This window comes from Scyliorhinus canicula, chromosome 10 (genome assembly GCF_902713615.1).
Source record: "Scyliorhinus canicula chromosome 10, sScyCan1.1, whole genome shotgun sequence".
Lineage (NCBI taxonomy): Eukaryota > Metazoa > Chordata > Chondrichthyes > Carcharhiniformes > Scyliorhinidae > Scyliorhinus > Scyliorhinus canicula.
Genome location: NC_052155.1, coordinates 172,525,023 through 172,549,454, shown reverse-complemented (window position 1 = coordinate 172,549,454; position 24,432 = coordinate 172,525,023). Strand labels below are relative to the sequence as shown.

The following is a 24,432-nucleotide window of genomic DNA, read 5'->3' as shown; positions in this document are numbered from 1 at the left end:
CAGGACAAAAATCTAGATCTCAATAGAATTAACACTTACCTCACAGGGTAAGTGTAAAAATGAGGAAGTTCCCATCCAACCCCTTAAAATGATTTTGTGACAATTCTGCAAGTAATAGAAATAAAATCTTAGTTATAGTCGAATGCAGCAATGGACAAATTAGACAATTTCAGTTAAGATATTATAAGGGATATTGAATGTATAGGACAAAGGGGAGAATTGTAGCTTTATCTGTTAAGGAGGATTTAATTGTTACTAAGAGTGATAATATTGATCTGCAGAGAAGGACTGAAGCAATTTGGGCTCATTCTAATTGGATCAATAGGTCTGGCACTGAGCTGTCGCAAGTATCATCTGACAGGTCTGCAGCGCAACTGTCCATTTTGAACAGCGCCATTAATACACTCTAGCATATGGTGCCATTAAATTGAGAGCTGTTCAGAATAAAGCATCAAGGTCTCATTTCAACAAAACCAAGAAACCTTGTGCAGTGAAATCATTATATTATTCCAGGTGTTCCTAGTGGTGTCTACTGATTGCAAAAGGCCTGAAGTACAGTGGCAGACAGCGTAGATTCCATCTCATCAGGGCCAAGCTCATATAATTGGGTCTTGTTCACAAGAGAAGTATAGAATTGATATTAACCCAATACAGGATGGGCAGGAGGAAATTGAGGGTTGGTTAAACCATAAAAAGCACGTAACATGACCCCAACCCAACCTGTACATGCCCACTGTCATCTGTAGAAAGGCACACTGTGCGTGTGTCCTAGAGTCAAGAGTATTTAAGGCACTGAAAGAGGCCATTCAGCCCATCAAGTCCATGCCCGTTAGAACAATCTAGTCAGCCTCATTCCTCTGTTCTATCTCCGTGCCCCTCCAAGTTCATTTTCCTCAACTTCCTATCCAACTTTAATTTGAAATCATTGATCATCTTCACTTTCACTACGCTTGGAGGCAGTGATCATAAGACCACAAGAAATAAGAACAGGAGTAGGCCATTCAACCTTTGCAGCCTGCTCCACCATTCAATAAGATTATGGCTGATCTAACACTCACTAAATCCACTTTCCTGCCTTATCTGAGTAACCCTCAACTCTCCTACTGATTAAAAGCCATCAATCTCAGACTTGAAAATGTTCAAGAACTTAGCCTCCACAGTTTCCTGGGACAAAGAATCCAAAGATTCACCACTCTTTGGGAGAACAAATTCTGTCTCAAATCAGTCTTAAATGAACACCGCCTTATTCTGCCACTATGCCCTCTGGTCCTACACTCTCCCATGAGAGGAAATACCCTCCCAACATTTACCCTGTCTAACCCCCTGTACTAATTCCAGGAGGCGCAGGCTAAAAGGCAAAGCAAGTTTCTCCTACAACACAAATGCAGCCGAGGCCATGGCACGCAAAACAAATGTCCAAGGCGGGACTATTGGGAAATGCTGGTCCTGGTCTGGGGATCGATATTTAAGGTCCCACTCGTGAGTTCCTGATGGACTGGCCTTTGCCCACTCAACTCATATTCTACAAAATCCACGGGGAGATCAACCAGTGATTTGTAATCATGAGGGTTATAATACCCCCCCCCCCCCCCCCCACCCAAGAATCTTATATATTTCAATCATATCACTTCTCATCCTTCTGAACTACAACACTACAGACACAACCTGTTTAATCTTTCCTCATATTGCAGTCCCTCCATACCTGCGATCATCCTAGTAAACTTCCTCTGTACTGCCTCCAATTATGATATATCTTTCCTTAAATGAGAGGATTAAAACTAAATGTGGCCTTACTAGTACCTTGTATAGTTGCAGCAACACCTCTTCACTTTCATATTCCAGTCCCCTTGAAATAAAAGCCAGCATTCCATTTTCCTTCCCTGCATTCTGGGGAAGGTGGGACCTCTACAAACAGGATGGTTTGCAGCTGAACCAGAGGGGCACCAATAACCTGGGAGGAAAATTTGCTACGGTTCTTAGGGGGAGTTTAAACTAATTTGCCAGGGGGATGGGATAATGAGCTGTAGTCCAGAAGCCAGTGTTGAGAGTAGTGAGGTACTGAGGAGGAAATCAAGGTCGCAGGAGTATACCGGCAGGCAGGAAGGTGAGTTGAAGTGTGTCTACTTTAATGCAAGGAGCATCCGGAATAAGGTAGGTGAACTTGGAGCGTGGATTGGTACTTGGGACTATGATGTTGTGGCCATTACGGAGACATGGTTAGAACAGGGACATGAATGGTTGTTAGAAGTTCCGGGGTATAGATATTTCAGTAAGAGTAGGGAAGGTGGTAAAAATGGTGGAGGAGTAGCATTGTTAATCAAGGATAGTTTAACGGCAACAGAAAAGCAGTTCGAGTGGAATCTGCCTACTGAGGTAATATGGGCTAAAGTTAGCAATAGGAAAGGAGCGGTCACATTGTTAGGAGTTTTCTATAGGCCCCCAAATAGTAATAGAGTTGTGGAGGAAGAAATTGCAAAGCAGATTATGGATAGGTGTGGAGATCTCAGGGTAGTTGTCATGGGTGACTTTAACTTTCCAAATATCGATTGGAACCTCTATAGGTCGAACAGTTCGGACAGGGCAGTTTTTGTACAGTGTGTGCAGGAGGGATTCCTGACACAATATGTGGATAGACCGACAAGAGGTGGGGCCACATTGGATTTGGTACTGGGTAATGAAACGGGCCAAGTGTTAGATTTGTTTGTGGGAGATCACTTTGGAGATAGTGACCACAATTTGGTGTCTTTCACAATTGCAATGGAGAGGGATAGGGCCATACGGCAGGGCAAGGTTTATAATTTGGGGAGGGGTAATTATGATGCGATTAGGCAAGAATTAGTAAGCATAAGATGGGAACAGAAACTGTCAGGGAAAGGCACAAATGAAAAGTGGAGCTTGTTCAAGGAACAAATACTGCGTGTTCTTGATAGGTATGTCTCTGTCAGGCAGGGAGGAAATGGCCGTGTGAGGGAACCATGGTTCACAAAAGAAGTTGAATGTCTTGTCAAGAGGAAAAAGGAAGCGTATGTAAGGATGAGAAAACAAGGTTCAGTTGGGTCGCTTGAGGGTTACAAAGTAGCAAGGAATAAGCTAAAAATGGGGCTGAGGAGAGCTAGGAAGGGGCATGAGAAGTCCTTGGCGGGTCGGATCAAGGGAAACCCCAAGGCTTTTTCTTCTTATGTGAGAAATAAAAGAATGACCAGGGTGAGGTTAGGACCGGTCAAGGACAGTAGTGGGAACTTGTGCATGGAGTCAGAAGAGATAGGAGAGGCATTGAATGGATACTTTCTTCAGTGTTCACCGAGGAGAGGGGCTGTGTTTTTGAGGATAAGAGTGTGATACAGGCAGGTAGGCTGGAGGAGGTAGATGTTCTGAGGGAAGATGTATTAGCAATTTTGAAAATCCTGAGGGTTGACAAGTCCCCTGGGCCAGATGGGATATATCCTAGGATTCTTTGGGAGGCAAGGGATGAGATTGCAGAGCCTTTGGCTTTGATCTTTGGATCTTCACTGTCCACAGGGATAGTGCCAGAGGACTGGAGAATGGCAAATGTTCATGAAAGGGAATAGGAATGACCCTAGTAATTATAGGCCAGTTAATGGAAAGGGTCCTGAGGGATAGGATTAATGACCATTTGGAAAGATGCAACTTAATCCGGGATAGTCAACACGGATTTGTGAAGGGTTAGTCTTGCCTCACTTACTATTTACATGCTGGTAGAAGATGTTTAGATTATCTTTTATGTTAACTCTCATATTCTCTCCAACTTCCAATTTAGTATGCTGTATTTGCTACTCATGATGCAGTGTCCTCTACATTGGGGAGATCAAATGGAGACTGGGTGATGGCTTTGCGTGAACACCTTCATTAAGTTTGCAAGCATGACCCTTAGCTTCTGGTTATTTTCTATTTTATTTCTCCCGCTCTGGCATTTATGTCCTTGGCTTCCTGAACTGTTCCATGAAGCTCAATGCGAGCTTAAGGAATAGCACCTTATCTTTCTACTTGACACTGTACAGCTCTATCATTGAGATTAACAACTTTAACCGTAACCATCACTTCCATTTTCTATTGGACAGCAGCACTGGTAATGACAGATAACTGAACTAGAGCCATTGGGAGTGGAGGAGGTGTGGGCTTATTCTTTTGATGGGGATCTTCTATTTGTACACAACTGATAGCGGTGGTCTACATCTCTGGAGACCCTCTACCTTTCTTCCACCATTCTGCATTTCTTGGGCATGGGAGAACTTTCCTCTTTGCAAAATTTTCCAAGCTTCCCTCCCTGTTTGCTATAACCTCTGGATGCATTTTCCTTTCTATACTTGTGTCCTCATTACCTTTGTTTGCCATTCACCATCCTCATTTTTGTCATTTGATCACTTTTCACTCCACCCCATCACAGATGTCTTCCCTCTGGTTTTTCACCGCCACCTTTCCCTGGCTCTGTACTTGTCCAAAAACTGTTCATCATTAAAACATCTTTCTACTCTAATGAAAGATCAGTGATTTGTTTATCTCTCCACAGATCTTCTTAATCTGCTGAGTATTTTCAACATTTTCTGTATTTCAAAAGCATTTTGTATCATTGAAAAATGAATTTCGACAATTTTCTCTTCTGGAGAAGATGTACCTGTCAGAGTTACTATTGGAAACTCCTATTAGAACATGCTGCACATGATTTTCCAAACTCTTTAAATTAATGGTCATAAAACGACATGTCGTACAATTTTTCATTTTGTGCAAGTGTCAGGAAACCTACCCCATTTATAGTTTAGTGTATTTGTTTTTGACTAAGTAATGTTTAGCCAATGTCGATTTTAGTTTGCTTATAACATTAAAAGTCTTAAGACTTCAAATCTTGTCATGTGATTCCTTTAGGTTGGTCATTGGGAATTCAAATCTCTTTTCATGGGTCTGTATGGGATTGTAATAATATAGTAATTATAAGAACTGTGGATGGTCCAGATTAATCTGCAGAAAGAAGTATAGTCACCCTCAATACCACTCTTGGAATAAATTGTACTTAAATATTTTGATAAGTGGACATTATGCAAGATTCAAAAATATATCTGGTTCCATGTAGCTTTACTTTTCAATTGCTCAAAAATCATGCCTAGGACAAAACCATCTGCTGTGCAAAAAATAAATTGGTCAAATATTTTTCCGAATCAGTAATGAAGCCTGTGGGATTTGTACGCTTTGGATAGTGAGATTAAAAATAGACTAGGTTATTTAGGTTTTATTTTATCGAAACACGTGTGATTGTTCATTTTGCCAAGTTCAAAATTGTGGACCAGACAAAATTAATTTTCATGAATCAGGCAGGATTACTGTTCACAAATTAGTGAGAAGATTCACTTTGACAACAGGAGGAACATGTTAATGATTGCAGCTTTTATCAGACAGATAAGCGATTTCTAGTTTTGGCTGTGTGTAAAAATAGTCTGGTGGAAAATGCTGAAAGAAAACATAACTGCTACAGGCCTTTACTCAGTTGTCTGGCAAGGTGTGACTGTGAAGACTTAACATCTTGGTTTGACTGACCCTCTAAAAAGATTGTCCTACAAGATAAATATTCAGGATCAGGTTATTAATTTTAATCTCAGTTGAGCAAGCACCAGGTTCTGTGAATGTTTAAAATTTACATATTCTACATGTAACATCTCATTCTGAAAGACATACCTTGAGACATGGGGCTGAATTTTTGCAAACAGTTACTGACCTGGAATTTTTATGGAGGCTTCCCTTTAATTGGCATGGAGATAGGTTACCTGACCAATTAAGGGTGCAGGTAAGCTCTCAAAGCTGGTGATTTAACCAAAAGCCAAGTAACCAAGAGAGAGCATATACATGAATGAGCCCTCACCGACGTTTTTGAAAAATAAATTTTTAAAAACAGCTAGGCCATCATTGGCAATGTCGGGGGAATCAGGGCAGCACGGTGGCCTAGTGGTTAGCACAACCGCCTCACGGCGCTGAGGTCCCAGGTTCGATCCCGGCTCTGGGTCACTGTTCGTGTGGAGTTTGCACACTCCCCGTGTCTGCCTGAGTTTCGCCCCCACAACCCAAAAATGTGCAGAGTAGGTGGATTGGCCACGCTAAATTGCCCCTTAATTGGAAAAAATAATTGGGTAATCTAAATTTATTTTTAAAAATTTTAAAATAATAAAAAATGACAGGGGAATCTAGCTACGGGGCAACCTTTGGTTGCTTCCAGGTAGTTAAACTCTTCTCAGTTGTACTGGAAAACTGGAGGATGACTGGAAAATCCCTTAACAAGGCTCTTAATGAGCCTTATTGTGGAATGAGTAGTCCTACTGGGCCCCAAATGCACCTTAGCAAAATTGGCTGGTGCTGGGAATGGGGTCCAGAAACAGGCACACCAGCTGGCATCAGTATTTTTGGGTCCTGTCCGACTTCATTTCTGATCTTGATGGGGCCCAAAACATTGTTCCATGAACAGTGTAACAGGGAATATGAGAAGGCTCGGTTAAGTGATCCAAAGAAATTGTTCCATTCCAAGGAACTGTAAAATGCAGCTTTCTCAAAGGGGATAATCCTTATTGTATGAATTGTATGTTGTTTGTTGTTTCATTCATATCTTATTTATTTTCATAAATCATTTTATTTCTAAATTTCATTTACAAACTCATTCAACATATGAGCCATATTCTGAACAAACAGGAGATGTGAATGCACCACATGTTTTTCAATAAACAACTGATCATAATCCATGGTAATTGTTAGACCAGGGTCATGCAAACTCAAGAGGCATAGATTAATGGCTGGGTTCTCCTACTGCGCCCGCCGGCAAACGGAAATTCCCGCCTGAGGTCAATGGGCCTTTAGACAGTCTGCGTCCCACCTGTGGCGATTATGCGGCGGACAGGGTGGAAGGATCCAGTCCTACGTTTCTGGATCATGGAATATACGTCATGTGATGTGCAGTGACGTCAGCAGAGAGTTTACGCAGGTAGTTCTCCAACTTTGATTGTTTGAGCAGCATCTCTTAATAAACCTCTCATTGAGTTTTACAAGAATCCAGAGCATGGGCATCTCCATACCTTTTCTCTTTGTGGCAACAAATAAATATAACAGAAGAGAAAACTAGCAACGAGGATGGAAGCAGAAAAATCATTGACTAAACAGTGGCGATGGCATCAAGAGAAACAGAAAATCCTTGGGAGTGGACTCACACACATACAGATGTCAGACGAAGCATTGCCACCGATGTTGAAGATTTTAAAAAGTTTTGACTGCAACTTTACGTAAGAAGACCAACAGTTGGGGAAATCTTGCTTGCACTGAAGATGAGTGGGCTGCAGGAACCATGCACCTGGCAAAGCTAAACAGGCTGCAGGGAATGAGGATTTTGAAGCCTGCTGACTCTGCATGGGCCACTACTGGGGGAAAAGTGGAATTACAATCAGGCAAAGCAGAAAAAGCAGAAATCCAGTTGATTATATAAAAAAGGGGATCATTTGTGCCATACTTTCCATTAAAATCAAAAGGGAGAAAATGGTTGAAGTGTGAGCCCTAGAAACCAGGAACCAAAAATGGCAGGAAAAACAGGCACCATTTGATGAAGACTGAGACTTAATAATAATAATTGCTTATTGTCACAAGTAGGCTTCAATGAAGTTACCGTGAAAAGCCCCTAGTCGCCACATTCCGGTGCCTGTTCGGGGAGACTTGGAGCTCATAAAGAGGAAAGGTTCCAACCATGTCTCATAGCAAATCAGACACCAGAGGACCTAAAAGTCGCAACGTTTTTCAGCTCAGTAGGGCATAGAACTTTTATGCTGCTACAGAATTTTGTTCACCCAACAAAACCAGGAGAGAAGTCCTACATTGAATTAATGAGAATCCGGATATTTCTCTCCTGAACCATATATTGATTGCAGAAATATTTTGGTTCTACCACCGGAATCAGGAAAAAATTGAAAGCATTTTACAGTTCGTAGTGACTTTGAGGTTAACAAAATATTGCAAATTTGGTGCAACACTTGATGGCTGGCTGTGGACGCCTCAGTGAATTTATTCAGAGAAAGCTGCTTACTGTAAATGATTTAAGCTCGTAAGTCCGAGCAGCATGCAAATGCTAATGCTTTGTCACGATTGCCATTATCGGGCAGCACGGTGGCGCAGTGGGTTAGCCCTGTGCCTCACGGCGCCGAGGTCCCAGGTTCGATCCCGGCTCTGGGTCACTGTCCGTGTGGAGTTTGCACATTCTCCCCGTGTTTGCGTGGGTTTCGCCCCCACAACCCAAAGATGTGCAGGGTAGGTGGATTGGCCACACTAAATTGCCCCTTAATTGGAAAAATGAATTGGGTACTCTAAATTTTTAAAAAAACAAAAAAACGATTGCCATTATCCATCAAGCATGAACCAGAAGAACATTTAGTCAACATCCTGTATTTCACGCTCATGGATAATGTACTCGTGACTTCATCTGAAGTTCAAACATATACAAGAACCGATCCAGTGATGAGGATGGACTTGGTCCAAAAGGATTACGGTCAGGCGTTCATAGCAAAAATCCAGACTGTAAGCCATACATCATATGAAGACTTGAGTTGACAGTGCAGAACAGAGTTCTATTATGGGGAATCCATGTAATTATTCCTCCATGCTTGCGCAGTACAGTCCTTGATTAGCTCAATGGCAGACATCCTGGTGTGGTTAGGATGGAGGAATTGGCATAGAGCTATTTTTGGTGGTCAGGTTTAGATACTCAAATTGAAGAGAACGTAGGGCAATGTCAATCCTGTGCAAAACTAAGGAACACACCACCATTACAATCATTACATCCTTGGGAATGACCAACACAGACATGACAGACACTACACATCAATTGTGCTGGTCCATTGGAGGGGCACATGTTCTTAGTGATTGTAGACGCACACTGAAAATGGCCAGAATTCACAATAATTAAGTCAACGATTACTGAGCAGATAATTGAAAAACTAGACAAAATATTCGCAAGATTTGAAACACCAGAGCAGATTGTGACCATGGTGCGCAGTTTACTTCAAAGTAGTTTGAGGACAACTTGAAGGGAAATGGTATACATCATATCAAGTCAGCTCCATATCATCCAGCAACAAATCGATTGGTTGAATGTTTTGTGCAATCATTAAAGCATCAAAATGAAGGACCAGGGACATTAGGAATTTATTTACTCTTCTTTCCAATGTTTTATCGAAACACTATATATGCTTCCACGCAGTGTTTACCGGCAATGCAGATGTTCAAAGGGAAACTACAAACACAGTTTGATTTGTTAACTCCACCTGATACTTCAGAGATTATCAAACAACAACAAGAAGCATAAATTTCTAGGAGGGAGATAAACTAAAAATCAAGTATTAAACTAGGGAGAGAGAATGCTAGCTAGGAGCTACATCACCAATGAAAAATGGGTACCTGCTGTCATCCTAGCAAAGACAGGTCCAATATCATATATTGTACAGACGGACGATGAAGAGTTTAGTGATGTCATGCTGATCAGCTACTTGCTTCATGAAGTAAGTTCGCAGAAACTTCGCAAGAGGTTCTTCCCTTGGACAATCTAGAAAGAGATACTTTGGGATGAAGACCTGACACAGTGACAAGTTCAGACTCTGTTTCTGAAAACTTTCCAATATCTACTGGAGTAACTACTCAATAAATGCCATCTACGGGAAGGACATTTCCAAGGTCTCAAATAGTCAAGTTCCAGAACGTCACACTGTACCAATAAGAAATAGACATGCGCCACAGAGGCTGTCTTATTGAATTGTATATATGTATGGAATAATGTATAAGTGGGTCTGTTGTATAAACGTTATTCATTGTCATTACACTAATGAAGTAAAGGGGGAGGGGTACTATGTATCAAGAAATACATTCCTGTTGATTATGCCTCACATGATGTGTAATGACATCAGCAGGGTGTTTGCGTGGGCTTTTAGCAGTTTTCCATCTTTGATTGTATGGGTGTCCTGTATCTGCCTATCAACAACTAGGCAATATAACAAAACATAATAGGATGCAAGATGTCCAGCAATGGGTAAAAATATGCCTAGATACAGCAGCAGCCAGTATTCAAAGGGCCTCATTGAGATGCGTCTCTCCTTTAATGAGTTTAGAAGGCAGTTTAGATAAGAACAAATGTGAATGGCTTATGAAAAGAAACAGCTTATAAACATTTGGGAAGATCAATGAGGTGTATATATATATATATATATGTTAATGTAGAGTCAAGGATGTTGATAGGGGCCGGCAGCCAAATACACACAAGGCATAATCAAAGAGGAACTAAGGTATAATTGGCCAATCGATCAGAAGCCAGGCAGGCAGTTAACATCTAGAAATGGACATGTTAGTTTTCCAGCTAACAACCTAGAAACCAGTTTACATCAAACAAGCCTCTAAGTCTCAGAGCCAAGGCAGTGCAGAAAACCTCTGTAATGGCAGTTTTACATATCGTCACTGGACCAGGAAAAGACATCTCCCAGACTTCATTATCATCCTGTATTGTGTGGTGACTATAGCTGGTTATTTAATTTGGATGTTGTTTGGGAATAGGGGAAGTTTTACAGAGTTCAGGTATCATAGAGATATTTTGGGAAAAGGTGTACGTTCTGCTTAAACTGTGTGTGTGATTAGTAATTCGTATACCATAATTGCCTGAGAGTAGAGTAGTTCTGTTTATGTGTATTTGTCTTTTATTTACTTTAATAAATAGTCTTTAATCATTGTTTCATGACGACTGGACTGTTTGTTCCCACTGGGGTTTCAGTTGATTCCTCACAACAAAACAAAACTATTCACCCCACAAACTGGTGTTCCATGTTCCATGAGCAACATCTCTTAATAAACCTCTCATTGTGTTTGACAAGAATCCAGAGTGTAGGTATCTCCATATATTTTGTTGTTACCGCAAAGTGAAAAGGTAACAGGTATATGCTGTGCTTATGAACTCATTCCATAGTTGTCTTTTGAAATCCAGACAGATGGTAACTGATCTCTTGAGTATCATGACCACAAAAAGACTTACAGGAACAACCAGAATGGGGAACCAAAATTTAGAAAAATTAAAATGGTGCAAGTCTGAGATAAAAATTGAAGGCAGTTTGAAAGAGAAAAGGCAGCTTAATGATTTGCAAGGAAGATTTTGAGACAATTATGTGGTTTTGGATCAGGATGTGGATCAGGTTAGTCTCCAAGTCTGACCACCAACTTCCTTCTAAAGCGAAACACCTGTCTATGATAAGCCATGACAACAGAAGTGAAATATTGTATTGGGTTACTCCAAAAAGAAACCACAGAATGTGATCCAGACAGCCTTCACCCAGATGGGTAATATCCGACAACAAATATGCCAACCATTTGAGCACAAATGTTCCAGAAGGTTTACTCACTGAGTATCGTGGTCACTGAACTCTCCGATTTCCAGACATTCTCTTCATCTCACAGTTGTTACCATTCATGCTTCCCAGAATGTAGCAGCTGACCAGTTTAAAGAAATGTCAATGTTGCTTAAATACCACTGTTGTTAAAATATCCTATTTACAGGAGAACCAAGCAGCTTCTCGGCATTGTGGTGCCTTTAACCAGAGCTCCACAGAATGGTATAGACAAGATGAAAGTTGCAAACATGTTGACATTTTTTGGTCAATTACTGGTTTAGCACACTGGGCTAAATCACTTGCTTTTAAAGCAGACCAAGGCAGGCCAGCAGCACGGTTCAATTCCCGTACCAGCCTCCCCGAACAGGCGCCGGAATGTGGCGACTGGGGCTTTTCACAGTAACTTCATTGAAGCCTACTTGTGACAATAAGCGATTTTCATTCATTTCATTCAAATTAATTCTTTTTGGAGCTCCACTCTGTATATTCTTTTACATGCAAGGTGAAAAGTAAGGGCAACATTTTCCCTGTAGGCTTCAGGACCTGCCATCAGACTCAAATGGGTGTCAGAAGCCCACACTGTTTGGGGAACAGTCACTCACCCGTGATATTCTCCAATTGGCTTATTACTGAACGAAGATGGGTTCACAATCCTTTACAAGTTCTCAAAACTAGAGGGCGAATAAAAAACTTTCCAGCTCGACAGCAAGAGTAGGATGCTATGGCTGGTAAGTGAGGGAGAGGCCCTAAGATAGAGGCACCCTTTCTCCAAATGTTTTTATTTTGTAATATTAAGGACATATATGTAGCATTGGCTTCAACTGAACCCAAATGAGTAAAGAGTGCTTCTTGTCTATCTCCTGCTGCCGGTAGTGACCTGTAGAGGCTGCAAAGTCCAAGTCAGCCTCCCACAATAGGCCTGAATAGATCTTTAAGTTCCTCGATTAGCACTGTCGCCAAACACCACCCACGCTGCCACTGCTATTGATGGTGGAGGGAGTGGATGTTGGAGGTGGTGGATGGGGTGTTAATCAAGCATGCTGCTTTGTCATGGATTATGTCGAGCTTCTCGACTATTGTGGGAGCTGCACTCATCCAGGCGAGTGGAGGGTATTCTATCAAACTCCTGACTTATGCCTTGTAGAAGATGGATAGGCTGTGGGGAATCAGGAAGGAAGTTACTCTCCTCAGCCTCTGACCTGTTGTAGTCATAATATTTATATGGCTGGTCCAGTTCAGTTTCTGGTCAATGTTAACCCCCAGAATGTTGATAGTAGGGAATTCAGTAACGGTAATGCCATTGAATGTCAAAGGGAGATGGGTGGATTCTCTCTTAGAGATGGTCATTACCTAGCACTTATGTGACACAAATGTTACTTGCCACTTATCAGTCCAAGCTTGAATGTTGCACTGGTCTTACTGCAGATGGGCATTTACTGCTTCAGTATCTGAGGAGTTGTGGATGCTGATGAACATTTCACAATCAGCAAACTTCCCCAATTCTGAACTTCTGATCGATGGAGGCCATTGATGAAGCAGCTGAAATAGCCTAGGGCACTACCTTGAGCGACTCCTGCAGTGATGTCCTGGCCTGAGATTACTGATGTCCAACAACCATAACTATCTTCCTTGGTGCTAGGTATGACTCCAACTAGCGGAGAGTTTTCCCTAATTCCCGTTGACTCCAGTTTTGCTAGGGCTCCTTGATGCAACACTCAGTCAAATGTTGCCTCGATGTCAAAGACTGTCACTCTCACCTTTAATGAAGTCAGGAGCCGAGTGGCCCTGGTGGAACACAAACTGAGCATGACTGAGTAAGTGCCACTTGATAGCACTGTTAACAACACTCTCCATCACTTTGCTGATGTTAGAGAGTAGACTGATGGAGTAATAATGGCTAGGTTGGATTCATCCTGCTTTTTGCGTTTAGGACATACTTGGTCGGCTTTCCACATTACTGGTTAGATGCCAGTGCTGTAGCTGTACTGGAACAGCTTGGACAAGGGCGCAGCTTGTCTTGGAGCACACACCTTCAGTACTTTTGCCAGAATATTGTCAGGACCCATAGCCTTTGCAGTATCCAGTGCCTTCAGCCGTTTCTTGATATCATGTTGAGTGAATCGAATTGGTTGAAGACTGGTGACTGTGATGCTGAGTACCTAAGGAGGAATCCGAGATGGATCATCGACTCGGCCCTTCTGGCTGAAGGTGCAAATTATGTGCTCTGATGAGGATGAGCCCATTTGTGGAGCTTCCTCCTCCAGTTATTTATCAATTGTCCACCACAATTCACGACTGTATGTGGCAGGACTGCAGAGCTTAGATCTGATCTGTTGGTTGTGGTTATCTCTATCACATGCTGCTATCGCTGTTTGGCATGCAAGTAGTCCTGCGTTGTAACTTCACCAGATTGACACATCATTGTCAGGTATGTCTGGTGCTATTCCTGGTATGCTCTCCCGAGCCAGAGCTAATTCCCGGTTTGATGATAATGGTTGAGTGGTGGATATGCCAAGACATGGGGTTACAGATTATGGTTGAATATAAATCTGCTGCTCTGATGACTCACAGTGCCTCATGAATGCCCAGACTTGAGTTCCAGATCTGTTCAAAATCTATCCTATTTAGCACGGTGGTAGTGCCACAAACACGATGGAGGGTATCCTCAATGTGAAGACGGGACTTTGTCTCCACATGTACTGTGCGGTGGTCACTCCTACCAATATTGTCTTGGACAATCTACAACAGGTAGATTGATGAGGATGGGATCAAGCAGGTGTTTCCCTCTTGTTGGTTCGCTCACCACCTGCCTGTCTACAGCTATGTCCTTTAGAACGTGGCAACTCAGACGGTAGTGGTACCACCAAGCCACTCTTGTGATGGGCATTGAAGTCCCCACCCAGAGTATATTCTGCACCCTTGACACCCTCAGTGCTGCCTCCAAGTGGTGTTCAACATGGAGGTGTACGGACTAATTAGCTGGGGGGAGGGGGCAGTAGGTGGTAATCAGCAGGAGGTTTCCTTGCCCCTGTATCACCTGATGCCATGAGATTTTATGAGGTCCAGAGACGAGTCCAAGGCAACTCCCTATTGACTGTATACCACTGTGCTACCATGTTTGATGTATCTGCCCTGTCACTGGGGCAGGACATACCCAGAAATGTTGGTGTTTGGGACATTGCCTATAAGGAATGACTGTGAGTATTGCTTTGCCAGGCTGTTGTTTAACTAGTCTATGAGACAGCTCTCCCAATTTTGGCACAAGTTCCCAAATAATCTAATAATAATCTAATAATAATCTTTATTGTCAGTAAGGAGGACTTTGCAGGCTCAACAAAGTTGGGTTCACAGAATCGCGGAACTGTGATGGTTGCTGCCAGTAAAAGGATCGAGAACAAGAGAGCACAGATTTAAAGTAATCTGCTCTGTCCAGCACCCTCGTGATTTTGCACACCACTATCAGATCTTCTCTTAGCCTTCTCTTCTCAAAAGGAGAACAGTCCCAACTTCTCCAGTCTGTCTTCATAACTGAAGTTTCTCATCACTAGAACCACTCTTGCAAACCTTTTCTGCATTTTCTCCAATGTATTTATATCATTCCTAAAGGAGGCACCCAGCACTGTACACAATACTCCAGCTGAGGTCCAACAGTGTCTTATACAAGTTCAGCATAACCTCCTTGCTCTTGTACTCTTATGCCACTATTAATAAAGCGTAGGAAACTCTATGCTTTATTAACTTGAAGGCTGAGAGGTGACTTAATAGAGACATATAAGATAGTCAGAGGGTTAGATAGGGTGGACAGTGAGAGTCTTTTTCCTCAGATGGTGATGACCAACACGAGGGGACATAGCTTTAAATTGAGGGGTGATAGATATAGGACAGATGTCAGAGGCAGTTTCTTTACTCAGAGAGTAGTAGGGGTGTGGAACGCCCTGCCTGCAATAGTAGTAGACTCGCCAACTTTAAGGGCATTTAAGTGGTCACTGGATAGACATATGGATGAAAATGGAATAGTGTAGGTCAGATAGGCTTCAGATAGTTTCACAGGTCGGCGCAACATCAAGGGCCGAAGGGCCCGTACTGCGCTGTAGTGTTCTATGTTCTATGTTCTATGTTCTCCACCAGTCTTGCCACCTTTAATGACTTATGCACATATACACCCAGGTCTCTCTGCTGCTGCAGACCCTTTAGGAATACCCCTTATTTTATATCGTCTCTCCATGTTCTTCTGAAAAAATGAATTAACTCACACTTCTCTGTCTGCCCATTCCACCAACTTGTCTTTGTTCTTTAGAAATTCTATAGTGTCCTTACAGTTTACAATGTTCCCAAGTTTTGTACCATCTGCAAACGTTGAAATTGTCTACTGCACACTAAGATTTAGATCATTAATATGTACCAGAAAAAGCAAGAGTCCCAATACTGACTACTGGGGAACTCACAACAGATTTCCTCCAGTCCAAAAGATAACCATTAACCATTTCCTGCTGTTTTCTATTATTCAACCAATTCTGTATCAAGGTTCCTACTCTTCCTTTTATTCCATGAGCTGTAACTTTCCCCACAAATCAGTTGTGTGGGACTCAAATGCTTTTTGGAAGTCCATTTGTACCACATCAACAGCATTACCCTCATCAACCATCTCTTTTATCTCTTCAAAAAACTCGAAGAAGTTAATTAAACATGATTTTCCCTTGCGATTTTCCATACCAGCTCTCCCGGAGTGCATGGTTTGCTAGGCCATTTCAGAGGGCATTTAAGAATCAACCACATTGCTGTGGGTCTGGAGTAACAAGTAGGTCAGACCAGGTCAGGACTGCAGATTTCCTTCCCTAAAGGACATTAGTGGACCGGAGTGTATTTTTATGACAATCGACACTGGTTTCAAGATTTTACTGAGACAGCTTTCTTTTTTTAACTTACAAATTTACCAGCACCCTCCTCTGCCTAGTTGAACCTATTCTCTTGAACAACTTGTCCTTTGACTCCACTTACTTACTCTAAATAATCAATCATGGGCAGGTTTCACTGGTCCCCTGTCCGCGAGTTTCTCGGCCCCATGCTGTTTGCTGGTGACGGGATTCCATCCTCCCACCACTTGTCAATCGGATTTCCCATTGAAGACACCCCATGCTATCAGGATGTGCTGCCAGTGGGAAAAGAGAACCACAATGGTCGGTGATATCCAGTCCTTAATAAAAAAACAATTCCATGATATTGCCAATGTGAACCCATGTGAATTCTAGCTATGCCCATCTTTTTGAGGAATGTATGTAGGAATTCAAGGATCTTGCCTTTGCGAATATGGCTGGATTAATGTCAGAGAGCTGGCAGTTAGCTAATGTAATTCTTATATTTAAGAAGGATGAAAGAACATGTCCAGGAAATTATAGATCAGTCAGCTTAACACCAATGGAAATTATCATTATAGGAAAAATAATGGAATACCTACTATTTCTTCTTTGTTTTAAATTTAGAGTACCCAATTATTTTTTCCAATTAAGGGGCAATTTAGCATGGCCAATCCACCTACCCTGCACATCTTTGGGTTGTGGGGGTGAAACCCATGCAAACACAGGGAGAATGAGCAAACTCCACAAGGATGGTGACCCAGAGCCAGTACCGAACCTGGGACCTCGGCGCCATGAGACAGCAGTGCTAACCGTTGCACCACCGTGCTGCGCTTGGAATACCTACTAAAGGAAAGAATAGAAGAACATATAGGAAGGATAAAATGTAATAATGAATAGTCAACATGGATTTAAAAAGGGAAAATCTTGCCTGACTTATTGATTTTTTTGAGTAGTAACAGTGAGGGTAGACAACAGTACTGTAATAGCTGTAATTTATCTCAATTTTCAGAATGCCATTGTATTTTAAAAGCGGCAGCGTATGCAAGCCATTGATCAGGGTAAACCTGGACATGGTGAGCTGTCATATCTGGTTCTCCATGGAGTTAGGTCGCTCTTTCCATGGAGGTGGACATCAAGACAAATGGCTGAGGCATCATGACATTCATGGTAGAAATTAATTTCTTACTTCTCCCTCCATGGGTGCATCGTACTTTTGTAAATGCTGACAGAACACATACATTCCCTTTGCTGCTAATCTATGAGAGAAAGTTCACTCCCCTGTAAGAAAAGGGTTAACGGACTGGCTATGAGTTCAGAGCATTGTTTGTTTTGTGGAAGACTGATGAGTGCAATACCTGCAAATTATATTGGTATTCGTTAATTGCCGTGATACTGCTGAATTGAATAGAAAATTTTGAATTGAAATAGAATAATTAATCACATGTGATTAGTGATTAATCACAGTGATGAGCAGAGAGGTCCAGACACACCTCACGACAATGGCGGAGGAGCTGCCTGTCATCTCTGGGTGCTCCTCTCAGTGTCCTGGAGATGCGCAGCAGCTCCTCCACTTGTCTGGCAGTCACCGCCCCAGAGTCCTCGGTGACACCACCTCAGCCATGTCGCTGGGCACACCCTCTCTGGTGGCGTCTACTCAGACCCCACCTGCCAGGGAAAGACTACCAAGGTCATCCACGCCAACAGGTTTCCTCCTCTGAGACAGGGTGCACTTGTGCAGACGGTGCACCTTGTGGAGACATGGCAGTGATTGTATCCTCTGCAATAAATTGGTCGAAATGTCTGATAATTTACAGACATCATACTTGAAACATTTTTTGAAATGCATGTTTAATGTTGTGTCGAACCAGATCTAGGGTAACTGCTGATAGGTTTCTTGCTGAAAAGGATTGAGAGGCTTTTCGAAGAGCTGGCAAAAGGGTTTTCTTTTGCTCCAATAGAAACAGAAAGGATTGGAAATGCTCACCATAACTGGTGGCATTTGTGCCGAGAGAGAGGTCAGTAACCGTTCATCCGAACTAGTCCAAATAGACCTGAAGCATTGGGCTGATCCCGACAAAGTCAATTGACTTTTGACTGACCCACGTGCCTGTGCATTTTATGTACATATTTTATGTACATATTTCAGATTTCCAGCTTCTTCAATATCTCCTATTATGTGCTCCACACTGGGCATTTGTAAGTGTGGTTAGTTTCAATTTAAAATTAGAAAACAATTCTCACTCAATGCAAAGTGTATTTATCCATGAACAAAGCCCACTTGTGTGGATAGAAATAGTACATTATCGCAGGTCAATTGGTTGGTGCTAATTTACTGGAAGATGTTGCCATTTTTAAACTTGGAAGTGAAACCAAGAGTCATGCACCGATAGAATAGACTTCCCACTTCCAGCCAGTCAGTCTTTTTGCCCTTTGCAATATCTGGACAATATCCAAAACACTTGCACTTCACAAGCACTACAAACATTAGACACATAGAGAATAGAAGCAGGAGTATGTTGTTAACCCTTCGAGCCTGCCCAGCCATTCATTATGATCATGGCTGATCCTCTATCTTAATGCTAACCTTCCCCACCCTCTCCATACCACTTTTGACACCTTTAGATTCTAGAAATCTATTTCCTTCTTAAATATATTCAATCACTTGGCCTCTACAGCTTTCTGTGTCAAAGAGTTCCATAGGTTCACCACACACTGAGTGAAGACATTTCTCCTGATCTCAGTCCTAAATGACCTACCTCGTATCCTCTACTGTGATGATTGGTCCAGACCCCCCAGTCAGAGGAAACATCCCTGCATCCAGTCTGTCAGGCCTATCAGAATTTTATATGTTTCACTGAGATCCCCTTTCATTCGACTAAACTCCAATGAATACAGGCCTAGTCAACCCAATCTCTCCTCACACAACAGTAGTATCCCAGGAATCAGACTGGTGAATACAGCCTGGGTGGGATTCTTTGTCTCGCCAGCTGCGGCCAGCAGAGTGATTCTCTGATCCCGCAGCCGGCCAATGTGGGTTCCCATTGTGGCCACCCCACGCCATCGGGAAACCCACGGGCGTGGGTGCGCTGCCAGCGATGCAGAGGATCCTGCCGACAGAGAATTCCGCAACCTTCCCTCAGGTAAGGAGGCCAGAATTGCACACAACTCTCCAAAGTATGGGGCGCGATTCTCCCGAAAACATTCTAAGTGTGGTAGCGAGCGGGAACTGCGCAAGCTTCCCAGTGCTGGGCCTGGCAAGGCCGGCAATGCTTTCCAACATTAATTGGTCCACTTAACAGGGCCCCACGGACTTCTCGCCGCAAATCAAGGCTCGCCAGCCGATTGGCCAGCACCGCGCTTGCCAGCCCCCGGCTATAACAAGGTCGAGTTCAGCAGCACTTGCTCAATGAACACCAGCCAGCCCGCAACAATGGCCAGGAGACCGGCCCCAAAATTCAGAGATGCAGATCTGGGGAGGTTGCTGGACGCAGTGGAGGCCAAGGGGGATGTCCAGTTCCCCCGAGGATCCTGGAGGGTCAGCCATAGGGATGAGATGGCGGCGGCTGTGAGCTCCGGAGTGTGACCAGGAGGACCGACTTCAGTGAAGGTAAAAGGTCAACGACCTACACCAGGCAGCACGAGTGAGTGGACCCCTAGTCCCTGTGTCCCGGCCTGATGCTGAGCCTTTGGAAGAGGTCATCCATGAGCTGATAGAGACGTTAGGGTGCGGCTGGGATATTCAGAGGGAGATGTCAGCAAAACTCCAGCAGATCCATGGCCGATCAGAGGAGTCCAAGAGGCGACGGGTGCAGAAGATGTCTCCGGCAATGCGTAGCAGTGAGACCAACATTGTTTGGGTGAGCTTCTGCGGGATATGTCCCGCTGTCAGATGGGAATGTGGGAATGGCTGAGGCGCTGCGGAACTTGTCCCAGTCGCAGGTGGGCCTTGCCGAGGTGCTGCACATCATGTCCCAATAACTGAGGAGCATTACTGAGGGTGTGACACGATGGTGCGGACCATGGGGAACCACCAGGACTGGCAAAGGAAATGATGCAGGGGCAGCTGGGGCTCAAATCAGCTACCCCTCCTTCCCAAGGTGAACCCCATGGGCACCGACCGAGATGAGGGGCGCCGGGTACTTACCCGGATATGTCTCATGGAGTGGCGACAGTAGTCACCAGCTCCGCCGAGTGTGCCGCCGAAAAGTGAGCTGGGTCCCTCCAGCCACAGAGCCTCTAGAGGACACCTGCCAGGGGCATCGAAGGCCACGCGACGAGGTAAGCAGCTGCCGGCCTCCACCTCTGATGTGCATCCTGGGGACACACCTAGACGTAGCGGGAGAGCTAGGAAAGCTAAGCACATCGAGGAACACTGAGGGCATTGGGGGAGGGGATGTGGGCAGCACCATCTAGAGAGTTGAGAATTGAATAATACAATAAGAACCCTTGTGCAGAACCAGTATGACGCCTCTGTCACTTTCTTCCACAATACGGGCCAACCTCCGAACCGTTGGCCCATCTCTCCAGGAGTCTCCCTTTCCCCATGGCACTCACCCACCCTCCAGCCACAGACATGTAGCTGGAGCTGTGTCCCTTCCCATGGGTGTTCGGATGTTGGCTGCTGCGAGTGTGGTGTTGCCTCCCAGAGTGATCAGGCACAGTGTCCATGTATCAAAGTGTGATTGGGATGTTGGGCAATGGCTCCCACATGCTGCATGGACCACCTACTCATGGGAATCCACTTGAGTTTTGTGACGTGATCTCTTAACAATGATTACCAATTCCCCATTAGCAATGGCCATCAGCCGCACGGCCAGAGGCCTTGGCAATCGTTGGGGGTTATGGGTGGTCAGTGGGGCAGACGGGCAGGGACAAGAATGGGTACACACGATCCAGCAGTTGGCATGGTGCTGCTGGGCATGGTTGCCCCCCCAGCACCTCCCCCCCACTCTCCCATGGCGGCCCATCCCTGCGGAGGGACCCCACCCCCCGTCGAGCACTATATATATATATATATATATATATATATATAAGATGGCAAGCCCAGCGCCCCTGGGCTCTTTGCCTGCGAGGAAAGATGATTACTCACCTCCTCGGCTCCCCACAGAAGCCCTTCCGCCAGGTTCACGTTTTTCAAAAGGAGTACTAATCGGCAGCAGCATGACCACTTTCTGGGGAAGCCGCTGATCACGAGAGGTCACTGGATATGGGGTGGCTCCCATTAATTGTATGGAAATTGGGCTTAAATAGTCTGTTTTGCCTGAGCGAGAGCGCAACAAGGCTGGATAATCACGCCCATGGTCTCACCAAAGTCCTGCAATAAGATATCCTTGCTACTGTATTCCAGTCCTCTTGCAATGAAGGCCAATAACTATTTGCCTTCTTAACTGCTTGCTGTACCTGCATGCAAAGTGGATAACTTCACATTTATCCACATTATACTGCACCTGCCATGCATTTTCCCACTTAATCAACTGGTCTAAATCACCATGAAGCCTCCAACATCTTCCTCACCATTAATTCCCACCAAATTTTATGTCACCAGCAAACTTGAAAGTAGTACATTTAGTTCCCTCATCCAAATCATCGATGTGTATTGTGAATAGCTGGGCCCAAGCACTGATCCTTGCGGGATCCATTATATATCACTGTTAGTTCAAGATATTCTTGTTTGTACATGAGATTGTTACTTGTGTTGTTTGAGAGGTTCCGGTCTTTTGGATATTGCTGACCAGATATTGCATAGGACCAGGTTCAAAAAAGCAATTTATGTGTATTTGTCTGACAAAACCATGGTTATGAAGTGTATCATACTGAAATCTGAGATTTTGATAGGCTTTAGAAATGTTGAGGTATAGCGTCTAAAAGCTCATGTCTGCTCAGCGGCACAGTGGTTAGTATTGCTGCCGCACAATGCCAGAGACCTGGGTTGGATTCCAACCTCAGGTGACTGTGTGGAGTTTACATGTTCTCCTCTTGTCCTCCGGGTGCTCCGGTTTTCTCCCAGATTTCAAAAGGTGTGCAGGTTAGGTGGATTGGACATGCTAAATTGCCCCTTAGTGTCCAAAGGTTAGGTGGGGAGGTGGGGATGCCGGGGTAGGCAGGGGACTGCTCCTAGGTTAAGGCGCTCTTTCAGAGGATCTTTGTAGACTTGATGGGTCATGCATTACGGGGTTTCTATTCCATGATAAAACACTGTGACCTAATTGTGATTATGCTTCCAAATTCTGGGCACAAGGAATCTCGGGAGGGGAAAGAGAGTGAGGGGCCCAGAAAAAGGAGAAGCACAGGCCCCATGATTCTCTTTTCTCTTCATGGCCTTCTGATTGGTTCATGGACCATATGTTAGCTCAACTGCTGATGATATCTACCGTTTTGTTTAAACGGATGTTGAAAATAGCACGGCAGCACAGTGGGTAGTACTGTTGCCACACAGCCAGGGTCCCAGGTTCGAATCCAGGCTTGGGTCACTGTCTGTGCTGCAGGTTCTCCCTGTGTCTGCGTGGGTTTCCTCCGGGTGCTCCAGTTTCCTGCCACAAGTCCCGAAAGACGTGCTGTTAGGTGAATTGGACATTCTGAATTCTCCCTCTGTGTTCCCTCTGTGTACCCAAACAGGCGCCGGAAGTGGTATCAACAGGAATTAAGCCAAGATAATGACGCCATGTTGTGAGATTGTGTGAGTTTCGGAGGCCACAGATACCCAGCAGTTAGGAATTTTAAAATAGTTTATTAAGAAACAATCATTTAGATATGATACATTAGCTAATTAGAAAACATATACAACCCATAACAGTTGAAAGAGCAGTTTGCTGATCCCAGAGGACAAATGAATGGTTGGCACAGAGTATGTTAGAACAAAGAACAATACAGCATAGGATCAATACAACCCTCCAAGCCTGTACCGATCATGATACCAACCTTTGCCAAAACACTTTCTTTTGACGTATCCCTCTATACCGATCCTATCCATGTGTTTGTCAAGATACGTTTTGAAAGCCGTTAATGTATCTGCTTCTACAACTTTCCCTGGCAACACGTTTCAGGCACTCACCACACTCTGCGTAAAAACCTGCTTCGCACGTCTCCACTAAACTTTGCCCCACTGACTTTAAACATATGCCCCCTGGTTTTCATAGAATTTACAGTGCAGAAGGAGGCCATTCGGCCCATCAAGTCTGCACCGGCTTTTGGAAAGAGCACCCTACCGAACCTCACACCTCCACCCTATCCCCATAATCCAGTAACCCCACCCAACACTAAAGGCAATTTTGGACACTAAGGGCAATTTAGCATGGCCAATCCACCTAACCTGCACATCTTTGGACTGTGGGAGGAAACCGGAGCACCTGGAGGAAATCCACGCACACACGGGGAGAACGTGCAGACTCCGCACAGACAGTGACCCAAGCCAGGAATCGAACCTGGGACCCTGGAGCTGTGAAGCAATTGTGTTAACCACTGTGCTACCTTGCTGCCCTAACTGGTGACTGAGCCCTCCACCTTGGGAAAAAGTGCCTGCCCATCCACTCTATCCACACCCCTCATAATGTTGTAGACCTGCATCAGGTCACCCCTCAACCTCCGTCTTTCTAATGAAAACAGACCAGTCTATTCAGCCTCTCCACATAGCTAACACTCTCCCGACCTGGCAACATCCTGGTAAACCTCCTCTGCACCCTCTCCAAAGCCTCCACATCCTTCTGGTAGTGTGGCGACCAGAATTGTGCGCAATATTCCAAGTGGGGCCTTACCAAAGTTCTATACAACTGTAGCATGACTTGCCAGTTTTTATACTCAATGCCCCTTCTAATGAAGGCAAGCATTCTGTATCCTCTCTTGACTACCTTGTCCACTTGTGTTGCCACCTTCAAAGATCTGTGGACCTGCACGTCCAGATCGCTCTGACTTTCTATATTTCTAAGAATTTTGTCATTTACGGTATATTTCCCCTCTATGTTCGACCGACCAAAATGCATTACCTCACATTTGTCCGGATTAAACTCCATTTGCCATTTCTCTGCCCAAATCTCCAACCTATGCCCTGCTGTATCTTCTGACAATCCTCAACGCTATCTGCCACTCCACCAACCTTGGTGTCATCCGCGAACTTACTAATCAGACTGGCTACATTTTCCTCCAAATTGTTTATGTACACGACAAACAACAGAGGCCCAAGCACA

General features: G+C 44.1%; 1 protein-coding gene across 2 annotated transcripts in view; it reads left to right on the top strand.

The window, feature by feature from the left end:
• The window catches only part of LOC119972782 (elongation factor 1-alpha-like), a 143,291-nt gene that overhangs the window by 86,315 nt on the left and 32,544 nt on the right, over nucleotides 1-24,432 (top strand). The gene's annotated exons all lie outside the window — the stretch shown is intronic.